This window comes from Lissotriton vulgaris, chromosome 6 (genome assembly GCF_964263255.1).
Source record: "Lissotriton vulgaris chromosome 6, aLisVul1.2, whole genome shotgun sequence".
In the NCBI taxonomy this organism is placed as follows: Eukaryota; Metazoa; Chordata; class Amphibia; order Caudata; family Salamandridae; genus Lissotriton; species Lissotriton vulgaris.
The window spans coordinates 819,954,327-819,973,733 of record NC_141694.1 but is presented as its reverse complement, the minus strand read 5'-3'; the positions used below and the strand labels follow the sequence as shown (position 1 = coordinate 819,973,733).

General features: G+C 44.8%; 1 protein-coding gene across 3 annotated transcripts in view; it reads right to left on the bottom strand.

The window, feature by feature from the left end:
• CEP170 (centrosomal protein 170) overlaps positions 1–18,848 on the bottom strand; it is a 598,101-nt gene extending 579,253 nt beyond the window's left edge. For all 3 annotated transcript variants that reach the window (XM_086926848.1, XM_086926849.1, XM_086926850.1), the window contains exon 1: positions 18,595–18,848. The gene's annotated coding sequence lies outside the window, so the exon portion shown is untranslated. The remainder of the gene's footprint in view (positions 1–18,594) is intronic.
• Positions 18,849–19,407: the final 559 nt, after the last annotated feature.

Sequence of the window (19,407 nt, the reverse complement as noted above, 5' to 3'; positions counted from 1 at the left end):
CCGGCTTTATTAGATTCACATAGCTTAAACCTTCGCTTTCTGTCTAGCCACACCCCCGCCCTTTCGCTTACTAGCTTGTTATATTCGTATTTTTTGTTGGTCATGATATTGAATGTCTCCCGGTCTCTCGTCATTTGGTGTTTGTTCTCTAGGATGGCTATTTCCGTCTCTAACCCTTCTAGCTTTGCATTACAATCTCTGTTCATTGCTGAACGAATTTTGATGCACACCCCCCTAATTGTACTTTTCAAAGCCTCCCAACGCACTAGGTCCGAAGTGTCCCCTTTCGCATTAATCTCCAAATAAGACCTAATGGCTGATAGAATTTCAGTACTGTTTTGTTCTTTACTCAAGATTTCCTCATTGAGTCTCCAGGACGTTTGTTTAGGGGACGGTTTAATGTTAGTGATGGATAGAGATATGCAAGAGTGGTCTGATAGAACCCTAGGTTCAATTGAAGTATCCTCTATCCTTGCAACGCCATTTTGTGTAATGAATATGTAATCAATGCGGGAGAACGAATCGTGAGGGGAAGAGTAGAAAGTATAATCCCTATCAGTAGGGTTTTGTATTCTCCATGTGTCAATTAAGTGAAATTGTTGGCATAATTTGATAAAGGCATTATGTGATCTGCTTGGTTTGAATACACATTTTGAGTCCCTGTCTAAGGCCGGGTCAAATGGAAGATTGAAATCACCCCCAAGGATATGCACCGCCGTATCAGGTATCGTTGCAATCTGCTTGACTAAGTCTTGCCAAAATTCTAAGTCATTAGCGTTAGGTGCATAAACGTTAGTGACAAAGAATTCTGTGTTATCTTTGGAAAGTTTCACTGTGACCCAACGACCCTTTTCATCTGATGAGGAAGACAGTAATTCTACCTTGGACTTTCTTGACAATAGTACCAGAACACCATTCTTTCTGCCAACTGCACCAGAACCTACAACCTCTGAATAAAACTTATTGCGCAGAGTGTAAAATTGTTTAACATCTAGTTTGGTCTCTTGCAGCAGTACAATGTCTCCCTTCTGTCTGCGCACATAGTCTAATATCTTTTGTTTTTTAACGGGCTGATTTAAACCTTTAACATTCATAGACAGAATCTTTAATCGATCAAGTGAGGTTGTCCCAAGCGGAGTGGAAAGTGTTGTTAGTGACATTTATAACAGTGTAGGTATCATGAGTGCTCCACGAGAGCCATGGAAAGACATGTTACACAGCGCATTATGGAAGGAACACATTGCTTTGCCCACTATGGTGTAAAACAGGCGGAGACCATGGTCCATCATCTGGGCGCCCAGGGATGGGGCATGGCTGGTCTGAGTACCGGTATACAAATACAACATATGCATGATACAGCTTGTCCAGATAAGAGCAAAGAGACAGGTCAGAGGAGAAAGAAAAAGCAAGGAAAAGAGAAGAGGAAAGGAATAAGAGGGAGAGAGAAGGGAAAGTACAAAAAATGCAAACCATAGAACATAACACCCACCCCCCCCAATACCCCACATCCCCCCACCCCACCCTCCCCAACTGTAGTACAGAAGCATGGCGACGTGAGGAAAACCGCAGTAGCCCTCCCGTCTAAAACTAGTCATGTGTAAACATTGGAACAGCTATGCACAACGTAGAGTGCAGACAAACATTATGCAAACAGTGGAATATTGGAGTGATGTGGCAGAACTAACTTAGATATAGTAACACGTTCCCTCTGCACATTTTTGATAAATCAGAAACAAACCAATATACCTACAGTATATCTACCAAAGTGATGCTGTCGAGCAGAAATTTGACAATACAGCCACATAGCCTATTGGAAGGTATTATAGCTTCATACCCTCAACAAGGGCCCCTAATGGTTATTGGTATCTAGGTTTACGCATCAGTGGTGAAGAACCTAGTCAAAAACTAAAACCTGCCAGTAATCATTCCTTAAACAAAGAGCCCCAGCACGGCCAGTCTGAAAACCAGTCTATCCAGTCTATTCTGATTAATCCTGCCAATGCACCGGATTTTGGGTTCAGCCATACACGTCTTGACACATCTTACACCGGTATCTTCCTCAGTTTAATCAAACAGGGCAGACCAGCTCCAATCAAAAAGTTAAGATCACTAGCAACAGGCCATGTCAAGTACAACCTAGAGAAATAAAGTAAGGAGACTCCAGGACCTTAGTTCAGACCTTCAGGCAACGTAGAGTTCTCGGTGCAATGAGGTATCCGTCAACTTGAAACCTTACAGTGTGGTAGTCTTGCAATTGACAAGCTCGTTGGGCTTTGTGGAATTAACATAGCAGAGATATCCTAGTGAGAGCACTAAACCTCAGATGTGGTCATCTGTAACCTGACGCCGAAGCCGAGGCCGAGGCTGCTTGACTTTCTGGGTTATTAGTTTCCATATCGCGTTCCATGTCCCGTTCTTCCACGTCTTCAAGCATACGTTTGAGCTTCCTGGGGTCCGTGAAGTAGGAAGACGATCCACGTATTGTCACCCTGTACTTTGCTGGGCCCACAAAGCCATATTGATATCCCTTCGCTGACAGTTGTTGACGTAGCGCAAGGAAGGCCTTCCTTATTTCTACGGTTTCCTTACTGTAGTCTTGAGAAATGTAGACCTTGGTATCCTTCCACAGAATATGATTGTGCTTCCTCATGAAGGCCAGGATTTGCTCAACAGGCTGGTAGCGTAACGGTTTACATACGATGGGCCTTGGTCCTCTCTGTGTCTTAGTGATTCTCCCTGATACTCTGTGTGCCCTATCAAATTCAAGAGGGTTGGTAAAAGTCAGGTTCGTGGCTTTAGTGAACCATGATTCCAAAAACTGAATGCATGAACCTTCCGACTCCTCGGACCCTTCCGGAATTCCAAAAATGCGTAGGTTCCCCCTCCTATTCCTGTCTTCCAACTCGGCCAGACGTCTAGTTGTCTGGTCAGAGGAGATGTGTAGGTGTTTCAGAGCCTTGGTGGTTTCAACCTCTATGTCTTCCAGGCGACTGATTCGGGATTCTGTTTCTGTTAGGCGCGCATTAGTATCTCTGATATCTTGACGGATTGCTACCACTTCCTCCTTAGTGGCTTTGGCTAGGTCCTTCACTTCATCTAACCTATTCAATATCATGTCAAGTGCGTCCGGGGTAACTTTCTTTGGTTTGTTTGGTGATCCCGGGTTCGAGTGATCTGATTTAAGTCTCTTGAAGGTTCCTTGATCTTTGGTATCCATTGCGATCGTTAGCTCCTTCTCAGGGGTTGCTTAGAATTTTGGGCAGTGACCTGAAAGCTCCCCTTCTGCACTCACGTGGGGCAAAAGAACCAATACCGGCTTACCCAGGGGTTTGGTCAGCCAAAACACAGTTCACTGATGGTAATAACACTTCACAAGAGGCATTTGAGGAACAGGGCGTCCCATTTATTCAGTCAATATATGCACATGGCGCTTGTCGAGATTGGAGCATTAGGGAGCCCACTGTGTATTGGTATCAAGCAATCCAGGCGTTCATTTCCAGCAGGTTTAAGCTCTCACAAACATACTATCAGATACTGTGAGCTTGCCATGCACTGTGGCTGTAAATAATGCATTATGTACTAATGGCAGGCAATCCAGGCACACAGCGTAGTAATAACCATCTCCCCAGTCTAGCACAGGTGTGTGTGACTACTTTCTCACCAGTGCTCGATTGGCGTCAAAATTCGGCTTATTGTGCAGAGACAGTGAGGAGAGATGATTTGCCTCGGTTTTTCCAGCATTACCGAGTGGCGGCCGCCATCTTGGTAAAGGTTAGGGAAGTCTCTGCATGGCCGATCGCACTGCACTCACGCGATCGGTGAAGTCAGCTGTCCCCCCGGTGCGCTAAATTCTGTGAACGCGGTCACCTACTTCAGCTCCTTCATGCGCTGCCGGGCTTTCCGCTGTGCTCTGCAGGAGCTTGCTTCGCGCTCCGCTTTCCGTCCTTCCGTCGCGCTGCCGCCATAAACGCCTGGAGCCTCACTCGGTGCAGCTCTTGATCCGCTGCAGCCCCGGTCACGTAAATCAGCACATTACAGTCAGGGAGTGATCCGATGCTCGAATCTTCGGTCACATCCCAGCTGTAGGCACTTAAAGGTGTTCCAATTTCAGTTAAAGACGCTCGTGACGGGAGGAGAGACGATCTAACCCGCCATCTTCCTCGGCGTCCAAGCCACGCCCCCCTCCTCGGTGCCTACTCTAACCAGGGATCACACTCGGCAACTCTGGGCATTAAGCTTGCCTCATCTCTACAACGGCCCCCCACAGACGCCGGGGATGCCTGGTTTCACCTTGGAGATACCCAGAAGGGACCATCTCACAGGGAACGCCAGGACGGGTTCCCCAGCAGTCTTCAGCGCCAGGACACCCCGAGATGGGGTAACAGTGCGCTTTACAAGTATCATCATTAGATATTCTTCCCCTTGCCCTACCTCAATCAACTCATTGCATACGTTTATCCCTTCCACATTAGAAGAATTTGAATGGGATAGTAAAAGAGCAAGCGAGGAGAGAATATGAGTGACTGCCCATTAAGGCCCTCAATACAAGGAATTCTCATGAAACCAAGATTCAATAACTACATTCCTCAACTGTCCATCAGTCAGGTCATATAATTCAGAATTACTATCAACAGTATGCAGTTCCATTAGTTGACTACAAATGCCTTCAACGTGCTGATGAATTATTTTGGATTTATCTGGAATATACAGACAGAATTTAAATTAATTAAAGGAACAGACACCCCTCATTTTCTGCAAGGAAAAACTGGAGGGAAATTCGGTTATGCAAAGTGAAGGTTTTCTGACCAGTCAGTTAACTATTGATATTTTCTAGAAGCAGCTACTTCTAGAACAGTAGCCACTCTATCTCTTTTATTGAAAAGTCAGTCCCATAGATTGGAAATAATATTGCGAAAATCAGTGAAGTCTATGAAAATTCTCTTTTGCTTTTACTTTGGGGAAATTGTGAAGGGGGCTAGTAGTGGGAATCATAACAAGGATGGTGGGTCAGACCAGACTTTGGGCAGTCACCCGTATGTATTAACAGATATGATAAGCCCCAGTTTGGGCAAATATGGTTCTTCCGTGAAAAGGAAGCCCGAGTGAATAATGGTTCTTAGAAAATTCACATAGGAAGAAATCTGGAAAGTAAATGGCTCCTTTCCCTGGCTTATGGTGTGGCTACAGCTGTTGGTCCCATGTGGAGACTAATTTCCATCCTCACAAACCAGTCATTGGGCAGTAGAGCAACTAGATGAATAGTAAAGGGGTGTATGTCTTGTTTGGGAATGGACAGTTCTAAATCTTCATGAGTAATACGGGACTAGTTTATTTCATATTCTGTGATTTTAAAAAAAGTCATATAAATGCAAATTAGTACACTATCTTTTTTCCAGTGAAAAGGCCACAACCCCCCTCGAATTAGTGGGCACGTAAGAAATTTAGGTCTCGTGGCGTTAACCGCGCGAAAGCGCGGTCTCGCCAGAGACCTATTGTTACTGGCTTCGCTTTCCAGGAGACAAGACCTGGCCGCGCGCATCTGCCAGAATGGGATCGGAGCGGGTGGCGCGCACAACCACGCGCTCCGATTCCGGCAGGCTAGTCACACACACACACACACCCACACAGAGACGCGCGTGCACCCACACACACACACACACACACACACAGGCACACACGCAGAGACATACACGCACGCACACACGCACTAGCGCACATACACGCACGCATACACACACAGAGACACACACCACCACCCCCCGACGCACACACACAAGGGCGCGTGCACACACACATACACACGAGCGCAAACACACACTCCCCCTCCCCCGCTACAACTAAGCCCCACTCACCTCATCGGCGCAACTCCGGACTTCAGCCGCCACCGCGGGGCTCTCCATCGGACATGGGAGCCCCGCCTCACCACTGCTCCTCTCCTGACTGCTCCTCTCCTGGCCAGCCCCTCCGTGGGCACGAGCATCCAGCAGGAAACGGAAGTCCCGCCCCACTGTAGTTTTGCCGCGCGCACCATTAGGAAGCATGGCAGAGTCGGATTCCGACGTGCGCCTTGGGATTGGGTCGCGCGCATCGGAATCCGACTCTGCCATCCGCCGTATGTTTCAGTTTCGTTTTGACTTGTTTCCTGCTGCAGTTGTACGCGCCGAGCCAGGAACCACGCGGCTTTCACCGCAGCCTCTTCGTATTCTGCTGCCGCGATCAAGCATGCCACCTGGCCGGGAAGTCGCCACCCTTCCATGGTGAGGAGGAGTTCATGGGAGGGATACACGCACTTCAGAGGTTGGGCATGATCGTTGTACGTGAGGACAGGACGGCGCCTCCTACCAGGGGCAGTGCGCAAGCTGCCAGAGATCCGAGGCGGGTCGCAGGCACTCACTCGGTGCGTGGCCATTCGCATGGCCGTAGTAACAACACCCCACATTTGCTGGGAGCTGCGGCTGGATTGGGTGGGGGCGGTTTCTTCTTGAGTTTGAGCAATTTTTGGCAGCAGAAGCGTCCAAGCATTCGAAAACAGTCTTTTAGTTCAATGTACTGATTCCCTGTGGCATTTATTTATTTTTTTACTTTTAGCGCGAGGCGCGCGCACGTCCGCACCACTCGCATGCTTGTTTGGACTGTGCCTCGCGACAGAAGAGAAAATGCACTTGTCTGCATCAGACATGCACATCAAATATTTATACTCTGCTCAGCAGTCTCAATACATTTATTTTGTACAGCTTCTGTAACACCTGTTTTAATACTGCAATCAAAATGAAAATAAAACTGAACAGGACCGTAGATGACGTGTGACGTACACTGCACACAAACTGAGCATTCACGCGTGTATGTGTCTTTACACTCCGGCACCCGTGCACACATACAGTGGTACGCACACTAACACACGTATAGAAAGATACACGAACACAGTGGCTCACACACGCACACACACAGTAGGCCACATACACTAACTTGCTGTACACACACAGTACATCACGCTCCACATACACACGCACTCAAGGTTAAACGCACACGCATACAGTGGCACAGGCAGAGTGGGTCACATACAACAGCAAGGTTCGTAACTGTCCGGTACAAACCCACTCACAAACAGCGTGACTCACAAGCGCAGTAGTGTATACCCTCACACTGTTACATGCTTAAAGTAACACACAGTGTACGATGCAGTGACACATAGACAATTACTATGAAGCACGCACACTTAGACAGACACGAGCACGCCTGATTCCTGATGTAGACATAGCATTCTCTGCGTTCTGTAGTCTGAGCGGCATTTGACACAAAACCACCCGCCTTTAGCTCATACACACAGTACGTGCCAGCGCTGGCCTCCCTCCTATATCTGCCTTAATGCGCTCTTGTTCTGCCAATTACTCTCCAAGGGTGGGGGCGGTCGCACTTGTGATCCCCCTGCCCCGCCTGCCTGGAGGCTCGGGCACATTACACACGGAACAGCAGAGGACTCCAGCTGCCTAATAACAGAACTGCCTGCAGGCCGGCGGGGAACAAATGGGACCTGCCCCGCCGAGCTCGGCACCAACAGCTCCCTTAATCAGCAAGCCGCTCTTTAGTGGGCAGAAATATTGCATGCCCCACCTGTGTAAACTATACACCCCTGTTTTCAAGTGGAGGCTGGAGAGCATCTTACTCATCCTAGAGACTAATTACTACTCTGATCTCTAGCGGTGAGCCACCAGTGTACTCCACTCTCTCTGGTTAACCATTCATTCTTTCGCTACCCACTGGCGAAGCTTGAGACAGGGGCCCCTCAACCCTTAAAGGTGCCCCTATTAAGCCCAAGGAATATCCGTAAGATATGGGAGAGACGGGGTGGTGCCGGGGCTCATCACATTTTTGTAGAGGGAGGCATCGTTTTATTTTACACCACTGGCTTGGAGGCTACCTGTCGTATCCCACGCTTGTTCTGGAGCTGCTGGTGCCCTGTCTGAGAAGTACTACATAAGCCACAATTGTTCACCCGTGCATAAAAGGAGACACCTCACGGATTCAAGGGTGCAATGAACAAGTCATACAGTTCCCCGCGCTTTTCGTCATTGGAGTGTTCCTCTGTGTGAGGGTAAGCAGGCAAAAGGGGCAGGATATGTGCTAGTTAGGGAATGTTGTATATGAAGGAGTGTGAGTAAGTTGCTGTCTCCTAGTTTGTCAACTGTTGCATCAGTCAGTTTGCTGGATCTCACTACCTAAGATGGGATAAGGCTGCCCCTTTCGCTTGTGTACAGAAGGTAGGGCACCACCCACTACAATGAAATGAGCGGTGCATAAATGGGGCTAGTATTTATATACACTATGCGAGTGGAGGGTGCCCAGTTTATTTCTATCCTTAGATTCCTCTTTTTAATGCACACATTAATTCCATCCCCCCACTCCATCCACCCCCATCCATCCATCCATCCCCCCACTCCATCCATCCACTCCACTCCACTCCACTCCATCCATCCATCCCCTCCACTCCATCCATCCATCCATCCATCCATCCCCCACTCCATCGCTATCATCTTGCAAATCATCTTTATACACCAATACAGACTTTGCTAAAAATGTTATGCAACACATGGTCATATACAATGCCAATAACTCAAACTTTAATGCTACGAGACCTATTGCATTGCAAATGCTTGTTATATTAATCAAGGACAGGGAAGAAAACATTTTAAGCAGTATGAGGTCTACCCCTAAGGGCAGTTACACATTAGAATGTTAGCATAATATAGGTTTAGATAGGTCTACACAAGTATCACAAAGGCAGTTTTCCCATTCATTTAAAGTCAACAGAATATCAACTATTGAGATCTGTGTCCAATGATGGGCAAAGACAAAAAATAAAAGCCTACACCAAAAGTTTCTGCCGTATCAGAGTACAGTGAATGTAGATGTCGAAGAATAAGGTATGGTATACTTTTCTGAATTCAACCTGTCTATACTTCCAACCCTGAAAAGACCACCAAGACTGCATAATGTTCAGCTTGAGTAACCTCTATTACCAAAGCAACTGATTTACTAATACCTACTGCAGGACCAGTGTATGACTATATATTGTATACGTTTCTTTTTTTTTTAATCGAGATAATCAAATATTCTTATTATTATTATGACTGAGGGACTATTTTAAGATGCACTTACACTATTTTAAAAAGAACAATTGATGGACAGAATGCAGAACAATGTAATACATTCACCCAAGTACAGAGATCTGGGCCTAAATCCATTGTTTTTTTGCTCACCATGCCATTCAAGTTTGGACCCAGTCAAATGCAAAGCAATCTTGACCCTGTGCCCAATGGAAACAGTGCAGGCCGAACTGCCAGGACAGGTCCTCCCTGGACTGGAAACAAGCACCCTAGGACCAATTTCGGGGTTTCACCCCTCATCAGCCAGGATAGCTTGACTCCAGTGGCATGGAGAGCACGGGACCCACGTCTGGACATTCCCATCCCACTTGGGGTGACAAATGCAAAGAGAACAATTGTTGGACAGAATGCAGAACCACGTCATACATACACCCGAGTACAGAGATCTGGGCCTAAATCCATCGTTTTTTGCACACCATGCCATTCCAGTTTGGACCCAGCCATATGCAAATCAGTCTTGACCCTGTGCCTAATGGAAACAGTCCAGCCCGAACTGCCAGGCAAGGTCCACCCTGGACTGGAAACAAGCACCCTAGGACCAATTTCGGGGTTTCACCCCTCATCAGCCAGGATAGCTTGACTCCAGTGGCATGGAGAGCACGGGACCCACATCTGGGCAAACCCGTCCCACTCGGGTGACAAATGCAAAAAGAACAATTGATGGGCAGAATGCAGAACAATGTCATATATTCCCCCCAGTACAGAGATCTGGGCCTAAATCCATTGTTTGTTTGCTCACCATGCCTTTCCAGTTTGGACCCAGCCATATCTTTGTGTTTGATTTGTTTGCCCTAATTGGCAGGGTATGGCCAGACGAGGGGCCCTCGCTCACTTTGCCACTGGATTCAAGCTACCTTGGCTGATGAGGGCTGTTAGCCCGAAATCGGTCCCAGGATGCTTGTTTCTGGTCCAGGAAAGACATTGCTTGGCAGTTCAGGCTAGACTGTTCCCATGAGGCACAGGGTCAAGACTTATTTGCATATAGCTGTGTCTGAACTGGGGTGGCGAAGTGAGCTAAAGAACGATGATGGATTCAACCCAGATCTGTAACTGCAGGTGAGTGTCTGAAAAGTTTCAGCGCTCCGTCCATCATCTCCTTGAGTTTGCTTTCTTACACCATTTTAAGACACAACTTGTTTAACAACTACAAACTAAACACAATCAAGAAATGTAAGCTAATGAGACATTACAAGCTTATTATAACAAATCTCCTTATTAACCACAATTCTTGAAGACTGAAAACAATCAATATATGTTTTACTATACTTACAGCCTATGTGATGGATAAAGTTAAAGATGCCTGCATTTACGATGTTCTATTACCACATGTCCTACTGTCAAATACACTATTTGGCTATGTTTTTTTTCAGTCCGGCCTGCTCATAGTCAACAAACATACTGGTCCCTGTGGTATATTAACTGCCAGGAAAATGTCTGAACTTTTGACTTCATCTCATTTGTGAAGAAACACATGCAATACAGAACAGGGCTAGGAACCCATAGCCAGATTGGATGCCAGCTGTATCCATCTACACTAGGAAAAACAATTATTTGAAGGAAACCCTAAAAGAAGCAACTTGGTGTACAGTTGACAAGGTGAATCGTTTTTTTTACAAAAAATATGTCTTTTTAAAAACAAATAAAGATTGATATAAAACAGTTGAGTGTTCTGTATTATGTTCTACAGAATGAGGATTACATTTACATAAAACCACCAAGGTCAACAATATAAATAGAATAGCTAGCATAGATTCAACAAAGCACTTATGAGCCATACAGTCAGCTTTTACATCAAATCAACAGCACGTCCCACGAGATACCTCAAGCACAAACATCCAAGATAGCATGTCACGCAGAAAATATTGCATACACCATCATAGCAGAAAGATGCCACACCACCAGCAAACTCCATCCTACACTATCTCTAATCGCCAGACATGGGTGTGCTACCACCCTAAGAGTTTTTTAAGCAATTACTAAATGGATTCCACTACACCTCTCTGGTAAAAATCCTCCTGTAAAGCCCTCTGGTGTACTTCCCTGATAACATATCCCTTATAAAGGAAATCAGATCACATAACCCTGACCCTAAAGTAACTCCCCTGGCAACCACTAGCAGCACATATCATCTGGAAACATACAACATGGTATCCTCTGGGCGCCAATTCAACCTGCAAAAAAGACTCAACCCAAAAACACATAGAAATAAGACGGCGAAGCAGCTTTTTTACTGCGAGGCCCCCAGACTATGGAAATTGAACCCAGAATCCATTATAACAATTCCAAATCACCTTACTTTAGGAACAAATTTTGAAACGTGCCTTACGAGGCTCTTTCTACAGCTATATTTTAAGCCCGTTTATCTAGGTCCTAGCTACGCTGATTCCCCTAGAAGGCACTTGGAAGTTAAAATTCCAAATATATTCATTTGTAAATAAATTGTTATATATAAAGCACTCACAGCCCCAATGGCTAGGAAAGCGCTCTATAAATGCCATGAATACATTATAGCAACAGCCAGGTTCAAATTGACTTCTTGACCAGGTTCCAAGTTTGCTTTAATCACATCTTAAAAACATCCCATGCACTCACCTCAAAAACCGCAGTAAGTAAAAAAGTAAAGACTTTTTTGGTTGATCGTCCCGGTATCACATTTTTAGCGCTAACACGGAGTTCATTTTATACAGAGGATACCGTAATATTCTCCTTCCTCAACTCCATCGACTTGTACTCATTTTGCGTGGAACACACTGCGGTTTTTGAGGCAAGCACATGGGAACGCTATGTTCTTTGTTCTGTACGTTAATTTTCAACTTCTGGGTTCTTATGGCGAGTCATGTCCTTGTTTACACCTTTGTTGCCCATCTCCTGCTCCTTCTCATATATCATGTATATTCTATGGTGAGTCTTTTTCCATTGTAATAAATAGCACATTGTAGTGGTCAACTCCTGCACATGTTGGTGCTCTGGTTTTTATCATGATTAGCACAGTGTGACTTATTTCTGTGTTTTGGACCGCTAATTAAGTCCTGAGAAGTAGTACTTTATTTTCTCATCTAGTTCTCCACTTTTTCGTTGAATTTCTTTATGAGCACTCTATGGGTGACTTCACACAATATGGCTCACATATTTTTTTGTGACCTACTGACGCAAATATCAAGTGTTTTATACACTCATTTTGACTATGTTTTTACTGTTCATTTTTGTTGTGGTAATGTATTCCATCCACAATAGCTCCGCATGATGAGTAATTTCAGGCTGTTTGTTACAAGTTTGCCCATGAAGAAGGGACTTTTTAGTCCCGAAATGCATCAGGCCGTACGCAAAATACAGATGAAGTATTCTCTTTCAGCGTTCTCGAATCATCAAGATTGATATTTTGTTTTTTAGCATTATTAAGACTGCTTAATGTTATGCATTATTGTGTACAGAATATTGTTCTTGCACTTTCAATGAAATCATTGAACATGCATTGATTAATCTTTGAGCAAATTGAATACAATGACAGTCTGTACAAATGTTTAGCCTTGTTTATCTTTATTAACAAGTAGGGTTTGGGGGAAAAAACAGTGAACAGGGCATAGTACTATCAGGTGTTCCTGCTATTTTGATTGTTTCTGTAGCTTAGGTACCCGACTAGACAGCGGGTGTAGTACCGTAGCACCAATTATGAATTATCTAAATGTTTAAGTTAAAGAGATTTATATTAGAGTTCACCTTCGCTTTCCCTTCTCTCTAAGGGTGACACAATAAGTGCTGAAGCCCTTAGGGGCCTTCCCTGGCCACAGTGCCCTTGGTACCTATGGTACCATTTACAAGGGACTGCCCTGTGGCCAAAGATGGTTTTGTCTTTAATGCAGTTTAGGGAAAGAACATATGCCCTGGGTACCTGTTTGGCAGGTGCCGAGGGCACACTCAGTCAAAGTACATCAGCAGTTTAGCTAAAAGTGGGGGCAACCATGCAAAAAGGGGGCACTTTCTTACAAAGATGGCCTCGTCCTCTATGCTTTATTAACCCATACACTGTTACACCACTGATCTTATGGTACTTCTCTGTATTGCTTTCATTTACAAGATATGTTTCAGCAAACTTCTCTCACAATAATGTTATCCAATAATATACATCAATTTTACTTTGAACCTCTTCCCCCTCTCAGTTAATAATATACATGGGTGACCCACACTAGGAGATCAGGATTCTAAAACAATTATTTCACTGTAAGAAAACCTGGATTACCTGCTCAAAACAATCTGCTATTTTCATTTCCTTCAGCTCCTTCCCTTCCTTTCTGCAAGATAAGCGGTCTCCCTCCGAAACCCACAAAGTGTTTCATGTCGAAAAAAGGCTGGATTGCCTGTTAACAAGGAAGGTATTTACCAATAATTTCTTCATGTTTAGGTAAAACTGAAACAACAGGTCCCGGACTTGAAGGACTATTGTTAGAGCAGGTTCTTTGACTTCTATGAAGCAACTGAGGATATCCAACGATGGCCCGCTGCATGAAATAATGCATCAAGAAAATATCACGCAGTCGGGCAAAAAAACTAAAAATTCCTCCCTTTATCTCTATCAATTTGAAACTAGCAATGCTAAAGATACATGCATATATGTACATATATATTTCTGAATCTACAAAGTCAAGTAGAAAGAACATTCATTGAACACTGGAGTATATTGCAGAATTCAGTGTGTGTGTGTGCTGGTGGTCTGATTTGTGAGGGTATGATCAGGTTACTACAGACTAGCAAGACCAAACATAATGGAGAGATATTTAAGAGGGTCAGGCAGGTATCTGGACCAGAAGCATGTAAAAGGGACTGATGTTAATTTACAATTTAAAACCTTCATCACAATCAGTAAAAGATGAAGATGCATGTTTGAGCGCACCAACAGTGACTATGGAAAATAGCACATTACCTCATGCCCACATCACATAGATGTGCACAAACATGTCTTAGTGACATATGTTTCCATACCATCTGCTGCTTGATGCTTTTTTGCTAGATATACATGTTCGCTTGCTAGTATAATGGGGGAATGAAGAGAACTTCTGAATACAGCTATGTTTCTCCATGGGAATTATGGGATTACCAATCTGCGATTCAGAGGAAGATGTAAGCAGAGGAAGAAGCAAAGAGAACTAGCACCTTAGCCAAGACGTAACCTAGATTCTGAAGTACAATAGCCCACAGATTAAGTGGAGTAACAACATGATGCAAAATTCTCTGAAAGGTACAATTGTCTTGGATGGTATACAATACACTAGTTCCTCATGGGGAGAATTCCAAACCTCCTCACTTCTGAGCCTGCCTCTCCTGCTCTTCCTTTGGTGAAGCCTGAGAAGGCTGCTGTGTCCATATTCTCTCCTAGGCTGTAACATCTACAGCAGTGCCTTATCAAACCTTTTAAAACCACAACCCATTGTTTAGAATGGCAACCCAACTAGCTTTAACGAACATGAGATGCAGCGATTTTTTTATGCAATAATAGTAATTGTTAGTACACCTCATGACCCTGACCACGCCTTCCGATATCAGATATTGATCTCCCCATAAAGGTGGCAGATTGTGAACTGCACTGGAGTTCGAAGCCGGAACACTTTTCAGAGTGGGTTGCTGGAAACACTGCTCTACGGAGCTTGCGCATATATTTTTTAGAAACAAAACTCACTCAGTATCTCTTGTTCAGCTGGCGGGTCAAACAGCTGTGCTCTCAGAGGTCTTTAAAACAATGATCTATGAAGCACTGCAGAGTGGATAATAATATCCCTAATCAGATTATAGGCCATAAGTAGAGAAACTACATAATAGGTCATGTCTGTACTTCATTCACCACAACAATTATAAAGACCAAGCTTTCACTGACCTCAAACACAACACCAATCTAAAAAAAACTCCCACACTATCTACTATCTGATCAGATTCGACTGCATCACATACAGTGTATTCAAAGCTCAAACATTGCATTGTTCCTTTACCATACACACAAAACAAACCGATAAGAAACTACTTCCACAAACAAAAAATATTTATAACATGATAACCTGCACCAGTCTCCGTACATCTTTACTTACTCAAAACTCTGAGATAATGGCAATCAAAAGCAAAGTCCTAGAACGGGATACACCCCTCCCCAGACACCTATGCCATAATCAAAGATCTCAGTCTAAACAGCTGGGATAGTGCTCTCACACTGGACAGAGAGCTGGGTCCTGCTTGAGACTCATCTGAAGGGAACTTCACTTTTGATCAGAATGGACAAACTTGGTGATGAAACCCTATGTAAATCGCAGGGGGACACTCTCCCCAGAGTACAAATTATTGTCAAAGGTGGCCTGAATCTCTCAAACTGTGCAGATCAAAGTTAACACTTGATAAAATCCTTCAATCCACTTGAGAGTAGACAACATGCCAGCTGACTCCCAGAACAAATCTTCACCTCTTTCCTGGGTCTTTCGCTATATCAGGATTTGTTCCACCAAAATAGTGACCTAAGGCTCCTTGACTGGGCCGTCGTACCTCTAGAAACAACAACATGTTGTCAGTTTTCTGCTCTACAGAAAATATCTGAAAGTTTGGGATCTGAACTTCATAGCATTACCTTGAGTACAGATTTTTTTACTTCCTTACTCCCAAGGTTCTTCCGAAGATCATGAGGAAACGATTAGTGTTATTTTGATGGTGCTTTTTTCAGATTAACCAGTCCTGTGTTCCTCTGCTCCGTTCCATAGACGGAGAAGGGGAAACCTCTCCATCTTGTTCTGCTCTCCTGCCACCCATGTAATCCACACAGAACTCACAGCTCCTCCTGGCTTATTAAATAATTTCTTAATGTGCTGGGACCCTCTGCACTCCCCTTCGGTAGCTCAAGTTGTTTCACCTAGGGCATCTTACTTACAGGACCAGCTACAATGCAGCGCTGATGATGTCCACTGCCACAGCTGCTTAACTTCCAAACTCAAGCTCCAACATACAAGACGACCCTCTCACCTCTATGTCACAGCAGCTTTCTTTGATCTACTTAAACATTAATGTTAACGGCTTTTCCGAGTCAGTTTACTGCCTGTCCGTGAATAAACCCTCTCCTTCCATTTAACCAGAAAACAAAAACACTAACTTTCTCCAGAAAGAAAATACAGGCTCAGTGCCCCATCCCACACTATATCACAAAACAAGCGAGCAGAGTGATGTAGCAAAACACTGCTCTTTAAAACATAAGCCTCATCAATGGGTGCCCAAATGCAGTGGAAAGGGGGTAATGGGCATACAGGCATATAGTTGTATAGCTGGAGACTCAAGGAAACAAAACTGTGAGTGAAATTATTAGACAAAAAGAAACAAGAGGCAAGACGACATTAGATTGACTTTCCTATTTTAAGCCACGAATCATTAAATTGTCAGGTACATTACATTTGACATGTTGAGTAAAAGGGTAAGTGAAGATCTGTGAATATACATGGCGACTACACCTGCTTTTCTATGACATCTATCAATAAACACTACCAAGAAAGGTGTTTCATAAATAGGAAAGTAGGAGAAATTCAAAATTCTGAGGTATTTTAATCTGACACTCAAAAGTTAAGCAAAAAGTAAAGATCCGCATACAATAGAAAATAAGCCACACAACTGAAACTATTGTACTACCATACCAACAACAAGTGCCGAAAGCAGCAGGCATCTTACTTACACTATAAAATTTTTTACAAACCACGGCATGTCCACCTCTACAATTCTCTAGTAATAAGGATGAAAGAACACAGGGGACCTGCAGTGTATGAAGCGATTTGAACATTTTACACCGAATTAAATCAGTCAACATTTTTCCTGCAATATAATCTCATTGCTTGAAGGAATTCAGCAAAGCATCAGTTTGCTCTTTTGATTTTTTGGGAGACACATCAATAAAAACATATCCAAAAATGAAAAAATATGGCAAAATCACCATACGAAACAAGCGCAAGAAAAAAGGTAACTCAGGAAACCAAGCATCTGAATGTGGAGTTACTATTCGTATATGGAGTTACTATTTGAAGTGGACCAGCAGAGTGGAGAGATGGGTCTGTTAGTACTCATGTGCTGTCAATTTCTATTTATGACTGTCCAGTTCCTGTTTGGAAATAACCTTTCAGGCCCCTGATCCGCGCGAATATATGACGGCAGGGCACACGCACAGTGATGATGAAGTCTGAACAAGGGCTGGTTTCAATTAGGCTAGTATGTTAGAGGGTGGGACAGACGCCTGGAGGGTGCCTCCCTCCCCAAGCAGTACAGAGATGAGATCACAGGATGAGCATCGCCTGCTGAGCTGTCAGTGGCCTCTGAGGCAGCATGGCTCTCACTTCCTCCCTGAACCCTCTTATTCATTCATCTCCAGCAAATCGCCCTCAGTCATCTCGGAGCGCACAGCATGTGCTTTGTTTCCTTTCTCCGGCAGGAAAGAGCCCCTTCCCCCTTGGATATTTTGCTTTGTCCTTGAGTATGTGGGCTACATAGGTGCTCGAAGTTAGGTAGCGAAGATGGGGCCAGTACCCGAATTAAACTACTAGAGACGCGATTGTAGCTCCGCTGTTACAATGGCAACAATGGTACCTCGCACCTTGGACAGGGTCCTAAGAATATATTTTTGCTTCATCTGTGAAAAAGACTTTAGCAGTAGGCAGCCGATCTGGTGCAGATGTGTAGCTTATTTCGATAGGCATGAAAACTGCGGAACGCCATCTGCATTGTGGACATTGGCAGGGAAAGCAGAAAAAAAAAAGAAAAATGGATGACGTCTGCAGAGACCCTCTGGTGCTTGCTGCATCCCTTTCTTTGTATAATATTGTACACGGGATGATGTGGAAATGTGCGCCTTCCAGCAAGGGCAACTTGAAAACATCAGTATTTGGGTCACCGCCCTTAAAATCAAATCAAACTGGCTGAGTGGAGCTCGAGGAGGAACAAAGAAGAAAATTGACAACTGAGAATTTTGAGTCGAGGGGTGAACTAGGACTCAGACAGAACAACAACTGGGAAGTTGTTTTCTGCATCCTCGCCTGACCGAGGGGGCTCTAGTTCAGGGCAGCAGAGGAGGCCACTGAGGCCGCCAGACACAACTCCAGATGTGGAGATGAAGGGGCGTGTTCTCAGAAAGCGACAACCATACACAAGCCACATATGCATTATCCATATATATTATTTAAAAACGTACACATCTCATTATTACAACTCAATAATAAGGACAAAGCAATACACATTATGTACAAAATGCATATATATTCTAAGCCAAGCTTTATCGCGTTCATTTCAATGCCTTGTGATGGGGAGGATGTCAGAACCTAGCCCCTCCCATCACTCATCTAGGAGAGTCAATGACACGTTACACAGTATACTGGTGCACCCCTCTTCTCAGTGTTACTGCCATGCACCCCCTGATACGGCCAGCACTCACCCCCGCAGCAGACCCTGCTTCGGTCGTTCCTCCCGGATTCAAGAAGCTTCACATGGCTCCCTGGCAGGCGGGACTACAGCTGCTTTCCCAGTGCTCCACGCTCTGCTGCCGGTTGCCGGTGATACCGTTGTGCCTGGCGGCGGCGCTTGCTCGCCCCCACCGCTGGAAGACCCGGGCTAACGGCAACCCAGCACTGCGCATGCGCCAAGGCCTTCGCCGCTCAGTACCAGGAGTAGGGGGCGTGGCAAGACTGTCCGACCGGGGTGGGGGGAGGCGGGGTGAATAACTGTCTCTGTTTCTAAAGATAAATAAATCAGCGTTTAAAAATCTGCGCTCTGAGACGGAAGCGTTGCTGTCCTCTTGGCGCCACTTCTACTTTGAGCTTCCACAGTTTATGAAATTTCGTGTTTGATGGCGAGGACAGTAACAGTCGTTCTTTCTTCGCCTTCTATGAATAATTAATTGCGCCCCTCCACCCGTCATCGGTATATAAGCGCGCGCCTCACGTTAGGGAGCGGCATTCGGCAGCAGAGTGACGTCTGAGAGTGAAGGCCACGGGTCCTTGCTAGAGGGGAGCCACAACCTTTTCGCCGCCAGGCCTGGTTCGAAAGTATGCTGCTCGTTCCGCTTCTCGCAGGCACCACTGATGCCGTAAGGTCTTGGGTTGCTGATCACATGATAGTTCAAGTTCTCAACGAGCCAAAGTTGCAGAAGTTCCACTGATACGGACACCGAAATGCACCCCCAGAGCGAACCAGTAATTGGAATGACCCAGCTTGGATTAATTTTATTTAGATACCGACTGTTTTTTTC